This window comes from Pholis gunnellus (genome assembly GCF_910591455.1).
Source record: "Pholis gunnellus genome assembly, chromosome: 9".
NCBI classification, from domain to species: Eukaryota; Metazoa; Chordata; class Actinopteri; order Perciformes; family Pholidae; genus Pholis; species Pholis gunnellus.
In genome coordinates this window covers 6,138,828-6,161,387 of record NC_136535.1, presented here as the reverse complement: position 1 = coordinate 6,161,387, position 22,560 = coordinate 6,138,828, and the positions used below count along the sequence as shown (strand labels likewise).

The window sequence follows — 22,560 nt, the reverse complement described above, 5'->3', positions numbered from 1 at the left end:
CATCGTCCGATGTGATTGGACATATTTAGGCAGCTTGGGGGAGCTTCGGATGGTCGGTTGAGAGGGAGAAAAATGATTCTGCTGCGGCATCTGTTTTGTCAGACTTTGGTCGCTGACAGACATTTAGTTAAATTGCCGAAAATTGTCATAAACTCAAGAAAACTATAGAAAGAAACGGCAGGCATGAGGGCAAAGGTTCAAACTAACTAATGATGCACACTGTAGCGTTTAGTATTATGTTTCTTTTTCAGCTTTATTTGAAGTTAAAAACAACATGAACTGCAGTGGTTCTCTCTCTGACTTCCTGTTTCCTGTTTTCTGCTGCAGAGGAAGGCGAGTACTTCCTGAAGGTTTTGATTCCCAGCTATGCGGCGGGCTCCATTATCGGCAAGGGAGGCCAGACCATCGTCCAGCTGCAGAAAGAGACCGGAGCCACCATCAAACTGTCCAAATCCAAAGACTTCTACCCAGGTAAGACACCTAAACCACCGCTGCTGCTGCTTCGCATCATGGATGGATGGATGGATGGAGAGATGAAGGGCTGGTGAAAAAAGAGTGAAACTTCATCCTTAGATACTTTTACACTGTTAATTCACTCACTCACTTCATTCTAACACATAAAACGTAATGTATACGACTAAAACAGACAATCACAAAACACAACAGTACAATAAAAGGAATCATTTGAATGCAGTAATATTTTTTATGTGCCTATTTTTCCTAAACATGGTGAACATTTTGTATTTGGCCAAAATAACAAAATTTGCCATCAAATATCAAAGTACCGGCACATGAAATACAAAATGCATCACAGTGTTAAAGTGTTAAAAGGAGGAGTTTTGCTTCATCAGCAGAACAATATATTTGAATGGTGACAGGATGGATGGATGAATGAGAAACAATGAAAATAGACCATGAACAGCGATGGACAGGAAAATGAATGGATGGATGGATCAGTCTTTCATTATGTTAAAACACACATGCACTGATATACAACACACACACACACACACACACACACACACACACACACACACACACACACACACACACACACACACACAACGGTAACAGGAGTTTTTTCTGCTGAGTGACATCTCAGTGAGTTTCCTTCACATCAGAACTGTTGACCTCCTGCTTGTTGTTCTGCGTCGACAACGACAGCCTCATTTCAACGCCGTGGGATAAATCTATGGTTTCATAAAGGCTACGTTGTCCCTGTGTGTGAGTGTGTACTTGTACATCTATCTTTGTGGTGACTTTTGGAAAGTGAGGACATTTTGGCCGGTCCTCACTATTTCAAAGACCTTTTAGAGATCCGACTTGGTTTTAACGTTTGGGTTAGAATTCGGTTCAGTTTAGGGTTATTGTAAGGGTAAGGGGCTTGGGCATTGGGGACCAAACCTTTTTATATAGAGAACAATGTAAGGAATCACAGGCCAAACAATAGTAAATGTGTAGTTAGTTTTTTTCAACAATTAATTATTATTATTATTAATAATCATTATTCGTATACGTAAGATGTAAATCAATCAGTCTAATATTAAGATGTAACAAACAGAACAAGCAGAAATGGTAAAATATTTGTTTCTGTGTCAAGAGGTTGAGACGACGATAACTCAACTAAATTTAGTCAACATCTAGTGTTTAAACTATGATGTGCAGTGTACATGCAGTGCAATTCATTATAAATATGCTCAGGCCATATTCTTTTTTTTTAATAAAAAATCACCACGGGTCATTTACAAATAATCAGCAGGCCGCAGTTGGCCCGAGGGCCATAGTTTGGCCACCCCAGGACTAGGCAATGCTTTATGTCATTCTCACAAAGATAGAAGTACAGGGATGTGTGTGTGTGTTTGTGTGTGTGGCTCTAAGTTTGTGTTGACAGAGGCTGTGAGTCCTCAGGGACAGAGAGGCCTTGACTGGGCTCACATTGCACCCCTAACACACTCTCACACACACACACACACACACAGTCCACCAGATCAGGATTACAGGATCAGAGGTGAAATTGTATTTGTTTAAACTCTTAATTCTGCCCTGGTTTGACATGTGACTGGGGCTGAGATCTGTGTGTGTGTGTGTGTGTGTGTGTGTGTGTGTGTGTGTGTCATCCTGCTCGAACTGTCCTGCTGGGAGTCAGGAGGTTTGAGGAGACGAAATGCATGTTGTTTCCAACCAAACACGTGAGAGCAAAATACATTTATATACTATGCTAAATATGTTTTAAAGGAAAGTATTTATTTTCCCTGGATAAATCATTAGTGTTTGGCTAATGAAACTATTGGGCAGTTTGGTGAAACACTGAAAAAGCCAATGCGTCACCAGCTTAACGCTTCGAGTGAGCGTTGACTTTTTCAGTTCTTCACCAAGACCACAACCTTTTCCCCACCTCCACCTCCAGCGCTGAGAGTTGCCGAACATTTTTTAAACATTCATCCTTGCGTTTGCCAGAAGGGGAAGTCGTAAAATAACTGTTGACAGCGAAGGTTTTGCAGGTCGGATGAATTGTGTTTCCAGAAATGCGTAATATAACATACATGCAAGTGTCTCTCTGCGGTTTGACTCCTTCCCTGCCTCCACAGTTTGCTCGACCACAAGCCACGTGGAAAAACAATCGTGGTGGAGATGTTTAGTGCCTTCATGTGCGTCCAGTTCAGCTGTGTGTACTCGGTGGCAGGTGGCGGAGTGATTCAGTGCGGTGACACGTATTTATACGACCCAAATCTATTACTACGATGTGTACCTTTCTCTCTGATGTAATATTTTCAAGACCTCCCAGTGTTGCCGTCGCGCCTGCGGAGTCTCTGATGCAATCGCCGCCCTCGAGCCGATCACAGAACGAGGTTCCTCCGGCTCTAATATAGAGACTTAAATACGTCTCAGAGCTGCTGTAGAGTCGTGTTGGGTTTTCTGTGGAACCAGAGCTGCTGAATAAATCCTTTAATGAGGCAGGAGGACAAAAAAAAAGTGTTTTTACAATCTGCTATTTTTCCGTGTTTATGGCAAAATGTGTTGGTTTGTGTGACGTAATGTAATATTGGCCGTGAGTCTCTAGAGATTAAGTTCGAAAAGTAATACCAAATTTGCTTTAGAATTCCACGGCTTAAAATGCCACTTTTTGCTTTTCCTTTCTCTTTTTTTTTGCTTTAACAGCAAAGGAAATAGAGACAAAGAGTCACTTCTGTTGCATTTGTTTATACTTTAAATCAAATGAAACTTTGGAACCGTTGGGAGGACTGAAACATGAATTCCAGTATGCTGCATTCTGGAAAAACATAAATAAAGCGCTGCGAATATTTTCCCTGTAAAGCTTCATTTCACGTCTACCCGTCCCCTTTGCTCAGCCCCGGCTGCATGCACGCTCTTTTTCCCCCCTTCTACTTTAACCTCCACCGCGGAGTAATGTGTTCGGTTTGGAATTCGGCTCTCATTCTTGTTGTCTTGGCGTGTCTGAATGTGTGCATCAGTTCAGTGTTGGAGTCGGCAAAACAAGCCGCCGTTGTTTGACACCGGCACACAAGACTCCTGGAAGCTCTGCCAGCTAGAACAGATGCAAGGTGCAAGAGCCTCCAAGATGCACACACACACACACACACACACACACACACACACACACACACACACACACACACACACACACACACACACACACACACACACACACTAAAAGGACAACATGATAAATTCACTGAAAGACATTTTGAGAAAAAGTGAAAGAAATGTGCATTTGTATGAGCATATTAATCCATTGATAGTTTGCACACTTCCACTGAGGAAGTGCATGTAAATCTACAAATACAATATTAAAGGGACAGAGACAGAAGGGGAGGAAGGGAGACAAGTGGAAGAAAGAAAGAAAAAAGAAAGAGAGGGTTGTATGGGCCTCGGTCTAGAGGGGAGGACTGAAGAAGCTGTGTGTGTGTGTGTGTGTGTGTGTGTGTGTGTGTGTGTGTGTGTGTGTGTGTGTGTGTGTGTGTGTGTGTGTGTATGTGCACCCTTCCTAAGGGCTGAAGGGGGCATCTGTATGCAAATGAGACACGGTTCTTCCTGGGTGACAAATCAAAAGGCCCACCTGCTGCAAGGGCTCATGTGTGTGTGTGTGTGTCATGGTGTGTGTGTGTGTGTGTGTGTGTGTGTGTGTGTGTGTGTGTGTGTGTGTGTGTGTGTGTGTTGGGAATAACAGGGCCAGTCTAACGAGAGTAGAGAGTTACTGCTGTGTCTTGGCCAAAGTGTCTCATTCCTCTCCTCTCGCTCCTCGGAAGACATTAGTCGCCCTCCTTTCCTCCTCCCCTCATCGTCCTCCCCCCTCTACTCACACACACACACACACACACACACACACACACACACACGGCCATCCCAGCTGTCGTGGAAAACCTGGCAGAGGTCATTGAAATTTTGGGGAATTTCATCTTGACCTCTCTGGAAATGTTAGATGACTCGAGAAAAAGATAGATTTTGTCATTGCGAGTTTCTCGTTTGGCCTAAATTTGAGCACTTTTAACTTGTTTTTCCTTTCACAATAACACGTAACTAAAAACAAGAGTTTAGTTGATGCAATCTGGTGTAGGATTTGCCCGTCTGCAGACTTTAAAGGAACAACAGCAATAACCCAGTTAAGGTGATGCTGATCATTTTTGACAAAAGTCCCCTGGATCAAAAGTTGCATCAAGATGAAAAAAGTGAAATATAAAGCACCTCTGACTCGTAAAGTTGGCGAAATCTCAAACTGGATCCTGCAGATTAGAGACGTTGAAAGTTAAAGTTAAGATAAAAACAAAAGTCCCCTCATTTGGATTTTTACAGTTAAAATCTTAAATATTTATGATCACTTTTCATAACTCCATAATTGTCCCCAGGGGGAAGTTTTACTTTAGCGACAAGAGAGGACACTTCTAGGAGAAAAGATAAAGACAACAACAACAACAACATGAGGATAAAAATAGGAAACCCAACGAACAGTGGACACAATGAAAACCATGGTAACAGGATGTAAACAGCTGTGAGGTAAAACCAGCAGAATCAATCCATTATAAACAGGGGGATTCAATTACCAGTAAGCACAAAGAAAGATCTAGATTCTTACATGTGCATTGTTTTATTTTGATTTATTCATATTTTTAGACTGAACAGATGCTACAAATTAGAGAATGAAAATGGAGAAATCTGGGATAAAATGAGTGAAACTCGCATGAACTTGTCTCACCCTGTCCTCCCTCAGCCTACATTCCTCCCACTATCTCACTATCCTCCCCCCATCCCTCTTGTCCTCCATCTCCTCTGTCCTCTCACGTCCCTTTTAATTCACACGTCCTTCGATCCGGCTCCAGCTCACCCATCAGTCACTTCGTCCTCCCTCTCCCCCCCGTCTCTCCCCCCCCCCCCCCCCCCCCCGTCGCATTATTCCGTCACCCCCCTCTGCTTCCTCTCAACCCCCTCCTTCCCTCCGTCTCTTCCCCCATCCCATCTATCTGGAGAATAGTGCAGCAGCAGCACTTAAGCCGACGACCAATTACAGTAGCAAGGAGCAGCGGTGCTGGGGGGGGACGAGACAGGCCACCATTCATCCTCTCACACACACACATACGCACACATGCAGCGCTGTGCGACCCACCATTCACTATTATGGCACAACAGATTTATTACATACCCATACAGTACAAGGCAGTGCCGCTTCCAAATATAGCTCCTCTCTGTCTCTCCCCCTCTTTCTCTCCCTCCCTCTCTCCCTCCCTCTCTGTGCTAACATGGATACAAAAGGACGTATCAGGATTTTATGACAACGCTGCATCTGCAGAGCTGCAATCCGCAAGAGACTGACACAAAGAACAAACAAAAATTGTTGTTTTCATTTTGGGATTAGGACATATAAAACGAGTGTGTGTGTGTGTGTGTGTGTGTGTGTGTGTGTGTGTGTGTGTGTGTGTGTGTGTGTGTGTGTGTGTGTGCTGGTGTGAGAGAGAATGATGCCAGAAGACAAAAGGAATTATTCAACACCCTCATCCGACAGTGAGACAATAAGGTGGATATCAGTCTCGTGTTTGTGCGTTAATTACAGAGCTGGATTTCACGATGCGTTTCCCAGAATGTTAAACTATTCCTTCAGCAGGTTTTCGGTGTCTCGGGTGACTCATTAGCTAATTAACTGTAACCGCATTAATTATCTCCGCCAGGAGAATCATGCGATGGGCTGCGTGTGTGCACCTCTGTGTCTGTCCACGTCCGATCTCGCGTTCTCCTGCAGCAATGGCTGCATGCTCAATGCCCTCTGTTGGTTGCGATACTGCCATTAACTGACTCCTCACTCACCACTCTTAGTGATAACCAGCAGAGTGCATCGCTATTCTGTGCCGAGAGACAAGGTGGGGGAAAACCTCTTTGGTCACTTTTGTAGTGTTTAGGATGGTGTGTTTGGCTAACCGCTAACGGAAACCAGTACAGACTGCTGAGTACATCGCCGCCACTCAGCCGCTGCCGTGCACGCAGACAGCTCGGTGTTTCATTTTGTTTTTGTCTTATAAGCCGAGTTTGAGACGATTGCCTCTGCATACGTTGCCGCTTGTCCTTACTCCATTTCCATGCATTTCTCCTGAACATTGTGTTTGTTCAGAGAGTCTTGTTGAAGAAAAAATTCTTGTGGCTTGGATGAGTTTAATTGGAGACAGAAGTTCACCACAAAGCTGTAGCATTCTCTCAGACCAGAGTGAGTTCTGGCCATGATAATATACAGGGTCACAGGAAATAACAGTTAAAAAAGTTAGTAGTGGATTTGCATTGGCTCAATACTTTTTGATACATGAAGGTGTGATCTCTTACAGGGCTGGTCTGGGCTCTCTTCACACGACACCGAAAGGTTTCACTTCCAGAGGTTTGTTCATTAATGTAAAATATGTTCTGTCTGCACAGAGGTTACTGTTACAGAGCTGTCAGGAATACACAAAGGCAATTAATTACAGTTAATACAATTTCATATTTAATACATTTTCTTCTACATTCTGCAGGTGCTTGCAAAGTGTTGAATAAAATAAAATGACTGGAGAAGAATCTTAAACATTCACTGCTACTCAGAATATACCAAAAACTAAGTTCTTGTTCACTTCATGAGTGCATTTGCTCAGCAAGTAGCCAGTAAACATTAAACTGTGACGGCTGCATCTGTTGGTTCATCAGTTTGTGAAGAGAACCAACACAGCCCCTGTCGTTCCACATAAAATATTCATTCACGACACCTGTTTTATAATTAGAATCGACCCGCTTTCACTCCTCGCCGCCGAGATATTGACCTCCGGTCGGACACGGTGGCAAAGCCATGAAGACAAACTTAAAGCTGGAAATGAATTAGTATCGATGCCGTCAACGTTTCCTTCTCTTGTCCTGTTGCAGTTTTATAGCTACAGCGTCTCACTGAGCGTTCCGGCAGACGGGCGCTGAGATAATAATGTGGGTGTTGAGAGTTTTTTGAAAGCATTGCCGATGTTTTAGAGCAGAGAAGGAGGCACATCCTGCAGTACGTTAGACAGGTTACACTAGGACGGGAATGTAAATTCACTGCAGGTCAGATTCCTCTTCACCAAAAAGCCCAATTACCTGGTTAAAAGTGACATTTCAATTCATCAGTATTTATTTTTAATATGACATAATTAAGAAAAAAATGATTTAAAAAATCCCAACATTCAGGGAAAATTTGACTTTTTTAAAATTAAAAAAACATAATTTGTTGTTACTTTTACTTAGAAACTAATAAGCCTTATACGTGTAGTTCTTGCTAAGCTCAAATAAACCGTAGTAATCCTCTGACCTCACAGGGATGACACGTTCCCAAAACATCCAAAGCGTCGGTTGTTAAATCCTTCGGAAGTCTTCATGAACTTCGATTAAATACACCAAATACAGAAATGCAACAAAAAGATCTTAAACAAAGAGACACAACGTCCAAACACTTCAGAGGAACGTATCCTTTTCTGTGTGTGTGGACATTAATATCAGTATCTATTTGTGTCCGTGTAGCCTCAGAGCGGTACACATTCCTGTAGCGGTGACTTCACCAGCGCATATAGCCAACTTCAATGATCCCGATCCAACCTCAGTCTGATTGTTAAAGTCCCAGTAAAATGGAAGAGAGAGCGTCTTTAGCTTCTGTACTGTGACGGTTTTTTTGTTATCGTGAATATTTTTAGCAGTGTGCAGTCACAAGAAGGATTTTTCTAACTTTTTGTTAGATCAGGAGGACGACGGGGAGATTAAAGGGGAACTTTGTGGATTTTCAACCACAGGGCGAGCAGCACTCGCATATGAACGGCAGTGCTTGAGCGGTGTTGCTAGCTAGTCGCCCAAAGTCTCATTTAATCTGATATTTTTATTTGTTTTAAAGAAAAGAAAATATGTAAAAATACAGTTGTTTGTTGTTGTTTTTTACATCTATTTGGCAAAATAGAAACGAACAATTAACACAGGGGGACCAGATTAAACCTGAGGGAATGTTTTTTTTCTTTCATATCACTTTAATCAGACTTCCTGAAGGACGAGGACCACATGTTCCCATTTGACTTCACAAGACAGAGACGATCTAGTTCCTCATTAGCAGCTGAGAAAACACTGAGTCACCGAAGAGACACTCAGTTAAGTTGTGCAGTCACACGGTAGAGGCCAAAACTATATGGACATTCATGTATTAAACCTTTATTATAAATGTCCACAAACTTTTGTTGTTCGTCTCAAACTCTACCTCTACTCTACTCTCTCCCTCAATCCAACCTCTTTTGTACTTTTTGCTCATTTTCTTCTGTCTCTCCGTCTCCTCTGTCCGTCCTCTGTCACGCCGTGACACCATTTCAGAGCTTTGTCTTTAATCCCACATCATGATTGCGGTTTTCAGCATTTAAATTCCCATCTGCACACACACACACACACACACACACACACACAACCAGCTCACATCTGTCGCAAAAGGCAACATGACCGAACATACTAACACACACCTGACTTACACTCGCACACACACACACACAAACACACACACGCTGCCTCCCCCAGCCTTTATCAACATTACCGATTCCAGCGCTCTAAGCTTCTTACGCAGCTCTAAGCTCTCAGACTGAAAACTAGAATATTACATATATCACACACACACACACTCTCTAATATAATGAATTTCCTGTTTGTTAGCCATTTCCTCTCTTCATTAAACGACGCAGGCATTACAAATGTCTGCTGTTTATCAGTTATGACGAGGTGATTTCCACTAAATTAGATTTCTACGATGGTTCCCGTCCTGAATTTGTCAAATCATTGCCTCAAATTGGCACCCGTTGAAGTGTCTGCATTCTGTCTGAGCGCGAGCGTCGGGGCTGATCGGAGCTCAGCCAAAAAAACGTAACCCCTTCACTGTGTTTGTGTCATTACATGTGTCATCATTAGTTGTTTGGGGGGGTCTCCAATGATCAAACAGCAAATCCCCACATGTGAGAAGCTGCAAAGAGACAAAGTTTGACATGTTTACTTCAATGTTCAATCGACAAATCCATTACTCAAGTGATCGTTTCAGATCTCTAATAAATGACTGAATAAATCAGATGGGGGGGGCATTTGTTTTATTTTTTACTAAGAGAGAACTTTTTATTTTAAAGGCCAAAGGGAGTTATCTTGAAGCTACATCAATGAGCAGAATAAAAGGTGATGACATTTTCTTTTTTGATTTATTTTGTGTGGGACGACAGCCAGCAGGCAGACGGGCTGAGTAATACCTCAGCACCGGTCGGTGCCACGCCGGCTGACGGACGGACCGTCATATCGCAGCACTCAGAGCGAGTGAGACTGCAGCTACATCACTGCCATCACCCTCACAGAGAGGACAACTGGTGATCCACAACGAGAGACATTTGACTGCAGCTCTTATAAAAAATATAAAGTAGATTGAGAAACTTTTGCATTTTAAAAGGGAAGTAAGCAGTCGGTCGCTGATGTTATCTGGCGTATTGTTTGATCCAGTTCTGCGTTATGATATTTAATTTGATAAACGAAATGATCACGCTGGTGCCAACAGAAAATGGCAATCACACAGACGGGATACACGCAAGGGCAGATGTCTTTGTTTGCTGCAGGTCACCAAGACTTTAGAGCGCTCCCTTTTAATATCCCATACTAGAGGATGTGCAACCTTTTTAGAAATAGCGAATATCAACCTTCAACCTTTCCCTCAAATAGTCACACAGTTTGGAGCGAACAAGCTCTATATGGTTGAAAAGGGCAAATTTGTCGCTTCCCGCTAAAGTGCCTCTCTGAGTGTGTTTCTGTGTTCTCCGGAGGCTCCGGTGGGAGCTGATCCCTGAACCTTCGACAGGGTTACCGATGTCCTTCTACATGAACTCATGCAGAATGAGCGTCTCAGCCCCAGCAGGGTTAATACCACACTGACACACAGCTCTGTCCACCACAAGCAAGCAGCTACAGAATAAACTACTGGGACTTTTTTCTCTCTTTTTTTTTGACCAACTTACATCGAATAATGCAATCCCCCACAAACTGCAGCCTCGATAATGATCATTGGAATCTTGCAACGTATCCTCACACAACGGTTCGTATGTTACCTCACAAAAAAAGTCCAGGAACACGTGTCGGCTTACTCTCCTTCCGTGCAGAGAATCTTTTTTCACAGGAAATGACTTAGGCAACAAAACTACTTGATTAGATTTAGGAAAATATCGCGAAATACTTGGTTATGTTTAGGCAACAAAATGAAAGGATTCGAAACAGCAGCAACCACGATTAGAAAGGAAAGAAGTTGGTGATCGATCGTGTTTTTCCTTCCCCTCAGTGCACTAACTCTCTCTCCATTTGCTGCCTTCATGTTTAGACTTTTAATAAGAGAGTGTTGAGGGTCCCGGCGAGGCCAACCGTAAATAGAACAGCAGGAATATGGCCGGCCCGACCGCAGATCAATGCTGCACCGAGAGTGTGTGTGAGTGTGTGTGTGTGTGTGTGTGTGTGTGTGTGTGTGTGTGTGTGTGTGTGTGTGTGTTTGTGTGTGTGTGTGTGTGTGTGGGTGCATGAGTAAGATTGAGAATGTGTGAGAGTGTGTGTGTTTGTGAGTGTGTGTCCTTGGGAAGTGGTAGGATAATGCAGTCTGTCAGTGAAATACGACATGTCATAAAACCTCTCAAACACTTTCGCTGCCACTCATCACTCCCACACACACACACACACGCACACACACTCACACACACACACACACACACACACTATTGATCCCCACTGCAGGTCTGAGTGTGTGTCTTCCCTGAGACAACCTGAATTTTGTTTGTGGTGTTTCCATCTCACGCTGGTCTTCTTAACTTTTCTGTAACACTGCGTTGATCAACTCAGACATGAAATCTTTTGTATCTTCTCATGAGGGAAAAAGATCACCTGGCTAGAAACAAATTCTGTGTATTTTTAATTTTTTTTATTGTTCCAGTTTATTTGGAATAAACAAAAGGAGAACTGAGTAGTTAACCTGAACATCGATAGCCTCCGTGGTACAAAGATTCTCTGATTGACAAGGCGCCTCCTACAAAATAATGGGAAGAAGATCGTTGGCATGCGAACATGTGCTACAAAATCAGCTTTGAACTTCAAATATTTGAAACAAAATCAAAAAGTTTCTTTTGGAAAATCAAATTGTGATAAATTGTCTTTTAACAGCGCAGAATTCTTTATTATCCCCCAAACAAAATCACTTCCAATTATTGCCAGATTGTAGTCTGAACATTTTTATTGTTTCATAAAAATTATATTATGTACTATTTATCACTATTTCAGATCCTGCAAATCTATTGGATCTATTTCTTCTTCTTCTTCTTCTAACTCCATCCATCATTGTGCCGGCTCCGCAAGCTGAGAGCTGTTGTGATGAATGGGATTCGCTTGGATTCACATCCATAAGCCTTAACCTTTGATATTAGACACACACAGACGGTGTCTGCAGGGCTCAGGTCACAGCCGAACTGGAAGTCGTCAGCTTTCGTGATGACAGAACGCACCTGAACAAAAATGAATGGAATTGCTTTCTATCTTGCCCTCGTGAAACGAAACAAAGCTCGTCCTTCGCTGCCCTACATTGATTTTCCTGTGATTTAGCGTAGGACTCTTTCTTTCTTTTTTCTCGTTTCTCTCTTTTTTTGCTCTTGTATAAGCGAGAGGAGGAGGAGGAGGAAAGAAAACCCTTTCCCGAGCAGCAAGTGAGAGCGAGTCAAAAGAGATTCCACCTGCCACTCACGGGCATCATGGCGCCCTGCAGCCGCTCAAACTGCATAGTCATTGTGAACGGCCGGCCATATTCCCGCCGCTCTGACTGCAGCAGCGCCCCCCCCCCCCCCACACTCGACAGGGCTCACAGCTCACGGGCTGCCGGACTCCTGTTTGAAGCTGTCACAATGCGTTCTGCTGCGATTTCACTCGGTCCACTTCCAGGTTCTGTCTGAGATGTGGGAAAGTCATTTCCAACGAGAAGGCCTCCTGACAGCTAATGTGCACCGTTTGCGTCCACGAGCACTGTTTCAATATTTCAATTATAAGATGATTTAGACAATACTTTATCACTGATATTACACACTGATGGGTTTGACCATAATTAGAGTAAAGACAATCTGATTTCAGTTCATTATTTATTTGTATTTATTTGCATATAGATGCAGCAGATTATTTTGTCCACGCTGTGCAGGTCAGAGGTCACCAGACACAATGACCTGGATGTTACAAACAAAGGAAAAATCGCACATGCACTGATTGGCGTCTGATCTGGGTTTTTCCGCACACACAGCACATTTTCACTTTTGTCAATTTAACCGTGGCTTGGGATGCTTCCCACCTTTTATTGAATCCATTCTTATTTCTTTCACAGTTCTTTTTTAAAGTCCTGTAACAACCCAGTTTTCCCACAAAGGTCATTCATGATTAATGTGCTCTAATCTAATCATCTGACTGAACGAATGCAACGTCAAAAGGACTATAGGTCCAACGCACGCCGCAAATATGAATAAAAACCAAATGTTAGAAGTAACTAAGAGGTTCAGTCAACTAAACCAAAGCGCTGCTGATAATGCAGTCGATGCTTTTGTTCCTGCGTGTGTCTGCACCGGTCCAGCTGTGCAAGTGTGACAGATTGAAGAGCCCAGTCAGCACACAGACAGGAGGGGGAGGGGGAGGAGGGGGAGGAGGGGGAGGAGGAGGAGGAGGAGGAGGAGGAGGAGGAGGGGGAATTGGGAAAGCGAGTGGGCGAAAGGGAGAGTGGAATAAAAGAGGAGAAAGGAGAGGGCAGCAGCAGGAGGAGGAGGAGGAGGAGGAAGAGGAGGAGGAGGAGGAGGAGGAGCAGTTGAATGTGCAGAGGTTTGTATGAGCTCTGAGGGTTTCCAACTGTCGCAGACAATAGGTGGAGGCGAGGCGTTCTGTGCGACAATAGGCTCTTTGACCCTCGGTCATGCTAGGAGAAGGGGGCGGGGGGGAGAGAGGGTGTCCCCATCTGCCTCAGAGGAGAGAGAGAGAGAGAGTGTGTGTACATATGTCCTCTGCAATCTGTGTGTTAAAAGGGTGTCACAGAAAACTGGAGCTGCAGCTGTCGCTTGTGACGAGTATCTGCTTTGTGTAAAGATTGTGTTTTTTTTTTTTTTTACAGTCTTGCACCTTATTAAACAGCCAATGCAACAACCATACAGACATAGCTGCAGTTAGTTAGTGAGTTAGTTAGTTAGGGCTGTGAGCTGACCCACGTCTCCCTGATCTCCAGACTCTCCTAGATAAAGGCTGCCAGTTCTGTCGTCTCTCCTCCGGCTTCACTCCTTCCTTCCTCTCATCTCTCTAGGTTTCAATTCCTCAGGGGATGAATAAAAGCAAGCGAGTCTGCAAACGCAAATATGTGCAAAGGAATCGATTTGCACAAATAAAAGACAACCTTAAAAAATACAAAACAGGATCATGTAGGAAAAGTGTCAACCATATTAAATAGACGAAGGCTCATTGTGTGCCTTTATCAAAACTATACGCAAGGTACATTTACAGCCCTGTTGTACGGCAGCTGCAGTCTAATGGCTTCTGGAATAAAACCAACTTCCTTCTACGTCTTTTGCATCCCTGATGGCAGTTTAAAATAGTGATAGAAGGCATGTGTTGGGTCCTTGATTAGGCCAGTAAAATGACTCCTATTTTTGAGCAACTGAAATATTATACCTTGGTGGGCCCTACAATTATGTCCAGATTGTGAAACACATACACACACTTCCCCATGTCTATCGTCACTATAATTAAATCTAAAACTGACTGCTATCATTTAGATTTTACTGCATTAGACCTTGAAGATGGATAAAGACACATTCAATTAAGGAGATTTGATATGGTTTTCGTCGTGACCCCTTGACGACCTCTTCCAAAATCCTCCACAACCCCACCGCTGGGTTCGCTGGCCAGACTTTGAAAAACAAGGCCTCGAGGGCTGAGTCTCTGTCTGTCTGTCTGTCCTCTCTCTCTCTCTCTCTCTCTCTCTCTCTCTCTCTCTCTCTCTCTCTCTCTCTCTCTCTCTCTCTCTCTCTCTCTCTCTCTCTGCTGTCACCCGGCTACTCGTATCTGTCAGTTCTCATGACAAAGCTTCTCTCTATGAGGAGCTCGGCTAAGCAAACGCGGCTCGGCCGTCTTCAAAAAACATCTTTATCATGTACAGAGATAGCACGCACACATGCACACAAACACAATTTCAGCTAGTTTGGCTGCACAGTATTGCCTGCTCTCTCTCTCTCTCTTTACCCATAAATAGACAGACATAGCGAGATTTGTCTCTCTGTCACCATGGAGATTCATTTTGCTTTTCCCGACCCGCTATGACGGTAGCACCAGGCCTCAGTGTGTGTGTGTGTGTGTGTGTGTGTGTGTGTGTGTGTGTGTGTGTAATGCAGTGTTTGTAGAGGCACAGCACGGCAGCCACTGCACACTCACCCCCACCCCCATCGGACAAAGCAGAGGATTGTGGGACTGCACACCCGTTGCCTTGGTGATGGGAATCAAAGTGACAGCTCTCCGAGAGGAGGAACACACCCCCCTCCTCCTCCTCCTCCTCCTCCTCCTCCACGTCCTTCCAGACTCTCCCCCCTCCACCTCCCTCCTCCTAGCAGGTGTAAGAGAGCGCCGGAGACTGAGAGATGTCTTTCTTCCCGTCTTGGTCGGCGTCCAGATCCCCTCTCTGTCCTCGAGGGCTGAAATAAGCAGCGCTCGTAGGAAGTCGAGGCGCTAATTTGCATGGCAGCTTTTAATAACATCCCAAAGCTGCGTATGCAGAGGGATAGTAAAGCTTATTTGGAAGAGCTTCTCCCCGGGCTTCTCGAGAAATGATTTTAAAAATGAAGTCTTTCAAAATAACAGTAATTACCGGAGAATCGCAGAGTGAACAAGTTTGAATTCTTTGTGTTAACGACACGACGTTAAAATAATCCGTTAGTTTAACGCTTGAAGTGAAATGAAATGCAGTGCTGATCAAACACTCCTACACACACACAGACACACACAGACAGCGACATATGTGCTCCGTCGTGATTGGCCCCTTCACAACAATGACACTTAGCATTGGTTGTAGTCATGGCAACATCCCTCTAGTTGCACAAAGGGGTCAGACCTAAAAGGTCTAAATCTGCTAATGTCTCTGAGTACCTCTCACACACACACACACGCTCACAGATGTGTGTGTGTGTGTGTATTTGTGTGTGTGCTCTTAAAGGAGCAGGTTCCTTCACTGTAGAGTCCTGCTTTGTGTAGGAGTGGCATTCCCTTTAAGGAGGAAGAAGGTGAGTGCGGCAAACAAAGAGCCTCATTGATGAGAGAGAGAGGGAGAGAGAGAGAGAGAGAGAGAGAGAGAGAGAGAGAGAGAGAGAGACATTGAAGAGAGACAGAGAGAGAGAGAACCAGTTGTGAAATTGCATTTCTTTTTTTTTCTCCTCGTCTTTACAGACCCCCAATCTCTGGCAAGGGGACAAAGGTAGCCCTCTGGGACCCCTTAACCCTCTGTCTCTCTCACACACACACACACACATGTACACAAACACACCCCTCCCTCACAAAAGAGCTGGTTCCACAGCTGCCCCCCCTGAATCCCCCATCTCACCCCACTTCCATTATTTTTAATCCCCCCTGGTGAAAGCTCCCCCAATTCCCCCTCCCTCCCCTGCTTCTTCCAACACCCACGCCCCCATGTAGGCCCCCCCGCTCCCCCCCCCCCCGCACATATGTACACCCACATATGCACCACCGTCATCGCCTTCATCCCCCCAATGATTAATCCATCCCCCCCCCCCCCCATCCTGAGGTCCCACAAAGCCGTCAGCTGTCGTATCGTCTCTCTGACACACCGGCTGGACTCTCACTTTAATTATGAAGCCCTGAGCCTGATTACTGTGTGTGTGTGTGTGTGTGTGTGTGTGTGTGTGTGTGTGTGTGTGTGTGTGTGTGTGTGTGTGTGTGTGTGTGTGTGTGTGTGTGTGTGTGTGTGTGTGTGTCTGGCCAGTTACCAGAGTGCATGTAGTTACATGTATTGTACAGATGTGATGGCGTGCGTGTTTATGGTCAGGGGTCAGACAGACAGACAGGATTCAGTGTTGGTGGCTCCCCTCAGAGAAAGGTGCTGATTGGCTGATAGGATTCATGACCTCTGACCCAGCAGTGAAGACAGGTTGATATTTTTCGCCGTCTACCATCTGACGGTCTCTTTCTTTTTTTTTTTTTTCCACAGTTTGTCTAGTTTGTTTCCAGTTCCTGCCTTTATTCTTAGATTCTTTCTTTCGTCTTAGCCTTCGTTCTTTTTTCTGTTTCAATCTTTTCTTCAAATCAAGGAGTCTTTATGTGCACGAATGTCCACAAATGAACAGCGCCGTCAATACAGCCCCCGTTTCTTAATGATCACAACAAAAGAAAACAGAGAAATAATTAGGCTACAAACTGTGCTTCAGCAAACAGCTCATTATTTTCCACACAATAACAGCGAGTGACGATCATTTGGGCACTGAAACATTTCTTTGCACAGTTTTTCACCACTTCTTTTCTGGTCCGTTTACTGCCAGAGAGTTTTCCAACAGCCATCAACTATTTCATGTGTCGTCCCCCCCCCCCCCCCCCCCCCCATCAATAAACTTCAGCCACGTTCTGTAAAACTCTGCTTTCATCTTCCTCCAGCAGCCGTCTGTTGTTTCCCACGTCGTGCTGTAAATCATACAATCATGTTCCGTATGGTTGTCGTTAGTAAAGATGAGGTCACGCTTCCCGTCGGGGCCCCGCCCTCCACGCTCACGTTCAGATCTGCGCTCACACATGTAGACAAGATCACGGCGCACACGCTCTCATATCAGTGCACGTGTGCACATCCATGCAGATGTATGCTCGTGCACACTCGCGGCCGAGCTGATACTTTGTAGAGAGCGGGGTTGATAGACAGAGGGAGAGAGAGAGATAATTAGTGTTTTAGCTGATTGTTAATTGCCACTTTCTTCCACCTACTTACACACAACACTAATTGAGGGAGAGAGAGAGAGAGAGGGGGAGAGAGGGAGAGAGGGGGAGAGAGAGAGAGAGAGAGAGAGAGAGAGAGAGAGAGAGTGGGGGAGAGCATCTCCTGCTTCTGTCTCCATCAGTTACTTATCAAAAACCTCTAATTACAGACATGTCCATCAAGTTCCATCAAATCTGCACACACACACACACACACACACACACACACACACACACACACACACACACACACACACACACACACACACACACACACACACACGTTGGGAGTCTGACCTCCTGTCTCTTCCCACCTCGTCCCGATCCGGCACTTTCAACCTTAAACACGGATCTGATGACCGACCGGCAGCAGTATATATAATAGCCTCTACCACTCTCTCTGAGATTACTGTTGCTTTTTAGTGGTTTACAGTCTGTATATTACATTTTTTTATTTTTTATGTTCAGCTGTCAAGAGGGTGCACGCAGTGACCCGGCAGTGTTTCTCTGGAGGTTTTGTGTTACAGTTTGTCCGTTTCATAACGGAACCTGAGAAGGCTGAGTTTAAAGGTGATCTCTACGGAAATCACAGCAAATCTCGATGATTGAGGGATTGCCTCCGCACAGCTGTCAATGTGGCTAGCAGCTAACGGTGCTAACAGTACAAACAGTGCAAACAGTGGTAGAGATTACTCTGCTATATCTATCATAGCGAATAGTCGTTTGCTGCTAAATTAAGGGTCTGAGTATCGTATAGAGAACCTTTTAAGCAGGATAAATATGTAGGTTTTGCTCATGGACGTGGCAATAATTCAATGTATTTATTGACATTCAGTGGAATCATTTCTTTATAGGATGATATTGTGTCATCTATAGATAATCTATAATCATAAGGTGGCAAATGTCATGTATGGTACAAAACAAACCTCTATGCACGTTTTCAATCACAGCTTGCTCTGAATAATTAATCTAGAACAATTTAACACAAATGTGTAAAATAATATTATGATGAAATCATATTGATATGGGATCAAATATGAAAAAATATGAATACAGCGATGCCCCAAAATGGATTTCAACCACAGCAACCAGTGTTGCCTTCACACCATTATATGATGTTTTTGTAGCCGGATGATTGAGCTGTGTGCTGTTAACTAATAAGAATCATAGCAGATTACTGTTTTAGAAATAAAACTGAAAATGAACAGATGCTTTTGAACCGAACTTGGCTCCGGCCAGTCCAAACTATCGTTGGTGACGTGAGATCGTAAAAAAGTCAAGAAACATCTTTTCCTCGGCCAACAGACTCGCAGTCGGTCCACACTTTGGCTCAGATTCCTCTCTGCCGACGTCTGCTCGTGTTAATCAAATCTCTCACAGCGTAAAATGTGGGTTTGCAGCTACAGCACGAGTCCTCAACCTCAGCCGGAGAGTTATATTTGCTTTTTTTTCCCCCTCCGATTTGGATTTATGTCACGCTTGAAGAGAAGTGTGCGTTGGAGTGTAAACTCTCAGGCGGTTTCACCAGCAGCGCATGAGGCAACGAGTTCAAGCATAGTTGAGGATGTTTTGGTGTGTGAGGCTCTGCACAGTTTTCACTTTCTCAGGCTACGTGTCCCCACTGTTCGAGCCAAGTCCCAGCACACACACACACACACACACACACACATGATCTCAGGCGCACAAAAACATACCCAGAGACAAGCACACACACACACACACACACACACACACGTTGCAGTCCCAGCTGTAACAAATGTGGACCAGATTGTGTATGATGATGATGTAAAAGACCAGGCATGCTGGTCTCCATGGTTGACGAGCTTTGTTGAGTAAATGTTGTGTGAGTGAGTGTGTGTGTGTGTGAGTGTGTGTGTGTGTGAGTGTGTGTGTGTGTGTGTGTGTGTGTGTGTGAGTGTGTGTATGTGTGAGTGTGTGTGTCTGTGTGTGTGTGTGTGTGTGTGTATCCAGAGGGGTCAAACCCTGAGCCACGTGCCATGAGCTGTTAAGCAGCCCCTCTTTGGTTCCCTGTCGAATACATCATATGTGGCTGCAACCAATCACAAACAGGCGTGTGGGGGACGAGAGTTTGTAAAGTAGGAGTAAAACAGGCCTGCGCCTTCCATTGTGATGACACACACAAGTCCAATTCTCTTCAGTTATTTCAATATACAGCAAATGCATGCTGGCGAAATGTTCGGAACGGGCCTTTGACACTTAAGTCATCACGCGGATGTTGAGTTTGGTAATTAGAGGCTCTCATCTGTTGCTTCCTTTAGGGGGGAAAGTTTCTCCTCATTATTATGTGGTCCAGTAAAAGTCAATGAGCAGAGCAGGGCACTTACATTACCAGCGGTAGGGGCCTCCCGCGTGGCACATGTAATGTCACGGTGTGGGTGTCGGCCGGGTTAAGGGGAGAGGGGACGGCAAGGAGGGTCGAGTTCAAACGGCTGCAGCTCTGTAAGGTTAAGAAAACGCGGATAGAGTCAAGACGAGTATTCTCGTATAACGGCTCTGTTGCTCAGCTGCATAGTGTGTCTGTGAGTGTGTCTGTGTGTGTGTGTGTGTGTGCGTGAGTTTGTGTGTGTGTGTGTGCGTGAGTTTGTGTGTGTGTGTGTGTGTGTGTGTGTGTGTGTGTGTGTGTGTGTGTGTGTTTCCGAGTAGCATGAGTCAGAAGAAAAAGGGTGTGTTCAGCTGAGGGAGAGAGAGATGGAATGGAGGGAAATGAGAGGAAGTAAGGGGAATGGAGCAAGGAAGAAAAAACAATACGGAGAGAGAGAGAGAGAGGGAGAGAGAGAGAGAGAGAGAGAGAGAGAGAGAGAGAGAGAGAGAGAGAGAGTTTTTGTGAAACGTGTATGAAGACGTGCTGCTGTTTGGTTTTGTTTTGCTGTTGACCTTCAAAGATCACGACTAAATATAACTTTATTTACATTGTGTTACATTTGGAACAGTTGACTCTTTGCCATTAACGTTTAGATTACACAAGTGACATCACAGGGCTGTTTCTACTTTCAGCACTGATGGGGTTTGTAAGATATGGATGGTTACTAAAACTCGGTATCGTTATCCCTTTTAAAGTATCGACGACACCTTTAAGGCATCGACCAAACAGGAAGTAGTATCAAAACGTCTCCAGACAAATGATGCCTGCAATCCATCCTTTTTTTGCGCCCAGATCTAGAAAGAAAATTGCTATTTGCATGGTTTTGCACACAGCCATGCAACGCATGATTGGCCCTCTACCGCAGCACACTACAAAGCATACAACCGGGTTGTGCCTGCCTGCACACGACTCTGACGGAGCTCGGCTCATATTCGGGACGAAAGTCCGGATGTCTCTGGCCTGCTGCGTCATTTCGACATCTCTGTCTCGTGAAAGTCTCTTGTCTTTTTGAGAGTGCACTGCTCGCTCCGAGTCAAACTCATTTTGCTCATTTGTAAAGCTATTTAAACACAGTTGCGACACACACTCTCTGGCTCTGCCCGTTGGGGTCTCACTCCAACCAATGACAGGATCTCTGCCTCAGAAATGTTTATGGGAAATTGTAATCTGTAAATGATCTCTCAACTGAGAGAGAGAGAGAGCGAGAGAGAGAGAGAGAGAGAGAGAGAGAGAGAGAGAGGGAGGGAGAGAGAGAGAGAGAGAGAGAGAGAGAGAGAGAGAGAGAGAGAGAGAGAGAGAGAGAGAGAGAGAGGGAGGGGAGAGAGAGAGAGAGAGGGGACATTTTCTCTGGGGAGCAGAGACATGATGAGGGAAAGGTGTGTGTGAGAGAGAGAGAGAGAGAGAGAGAGAGAGAGAGAGAGAGAGGCTGACAGCAGTGTCGGGGCAGCTGACGGGGTAAAGGGGCAGTTGTAGTGCACATGGGGTGCAGAGATGGATTTGGGGGGGATTTAAGGCTATAAGAGGGTGGGGACATGGAGGCTTAGTCCAGCTGACACTGTCCACATCACACAGTCACACAAGTTAAAGATAGACCCGATACCAATAAGGCAAACATACAAAAATGAACGCACAGCTTGGTTTTAAGCACCGAAATAACAAAACACAAGACACACATGGGCACACACACACACACACTGAGGCAGAAAGGAACTCATTAAGTCACACCTTTCACACACACACACACACACACACGCAGAGGTTGGGGGGGGATTGTTAACTTTGAGGCTTTGGGACGCAGTGCAGCGTGGGTAAGAGTAGAAGGAGGGGGGTGTGTGTGTGTGTGTGTGTGTGTGTGTGTGTGTGTGTGTGTGTGTGTGTGTGTGTGTGTGTGTGTGTTGGGCAAGAAGACAGGTGTGGCCTCATCAAGGCAGTTGTGTGACACCAGATACCAACAGGGGAGATAATGCTCGTCGGATAAGTATCAGAGCTGGAGTGTGTGTCTTTGTCCGAGTGTGTGTGTAAAACAACGTACATGATGCCACACACACAAATACACTCTGTGCAGAAGGCCAGTGTGTTATCTGGTGAGCTTCCAGGACATTCCGTATGAACCCATGAACTCTACCTCCATTTGTTCCGGGCTACTGCAGAGACATGGCGGAGCAACATGGTGGACTCTGTGAAGAGGACCTGCTCTGTATGAACACACACACGAAAGGCTAATTCTAAGCTAAAAAACGTACACCCTTTTTATTTTCAGGCGATTATACAGTTAATTGTTAGTTACATTCTCCATTTCTGTCAATAGATCCTCCTAAATCCTTCACACTGGACCTTTCAACCACTTTATTTTCTAATTCTTTCAGCAAGTCGTTCCAGCAGAAAAACTGCCAGAAATGAAAACCCACACGGCACTAAAATACAAGGATCAACACTGTGACTGGTGGCGTCCCAAAGCGATAAACGCAATCAATTATCAGCCTAATTTGCGTAATCTTCCCGGTTCTCCCGATGCAGCAGAAACACCATTCCTTTCAAATAAGTCGCATTTCTCATTTGGTCCCTGCAGATCAGAATCAGAATACTTTCATCCTCAGGGGGGAAATGAGTTATCACAACTAATTCCATGGTGAAAGAAACAGACCAGAAACCTCCGTACAAGAGGGGGCGCAGCTTAC

At 44.7% G+C, this 22,560-nt stretch overlaps 1 protein-coding gene across 1 annotated transcript in view; it reads left to right on the top strand.

The window, feature by feature from the left end:
• Positions 1-391: 391 nt before the first annotated feature.
• LOC306701246 (RNA-binding protein Nova-1-like) overlaps positions 392-22,560 on the top strand; it is a 46,259-nt gene continuing 24,090 nt past the window's right edge. Inside the window, exon 1 of the mRNA XM_079166504.1 lies at positions 392-471. The gene's annotated coding sequence lies outside the window, so the exon portion shown is untranslated. The remainder of the gene's footprint in view (positions 472-22,560) is intronic.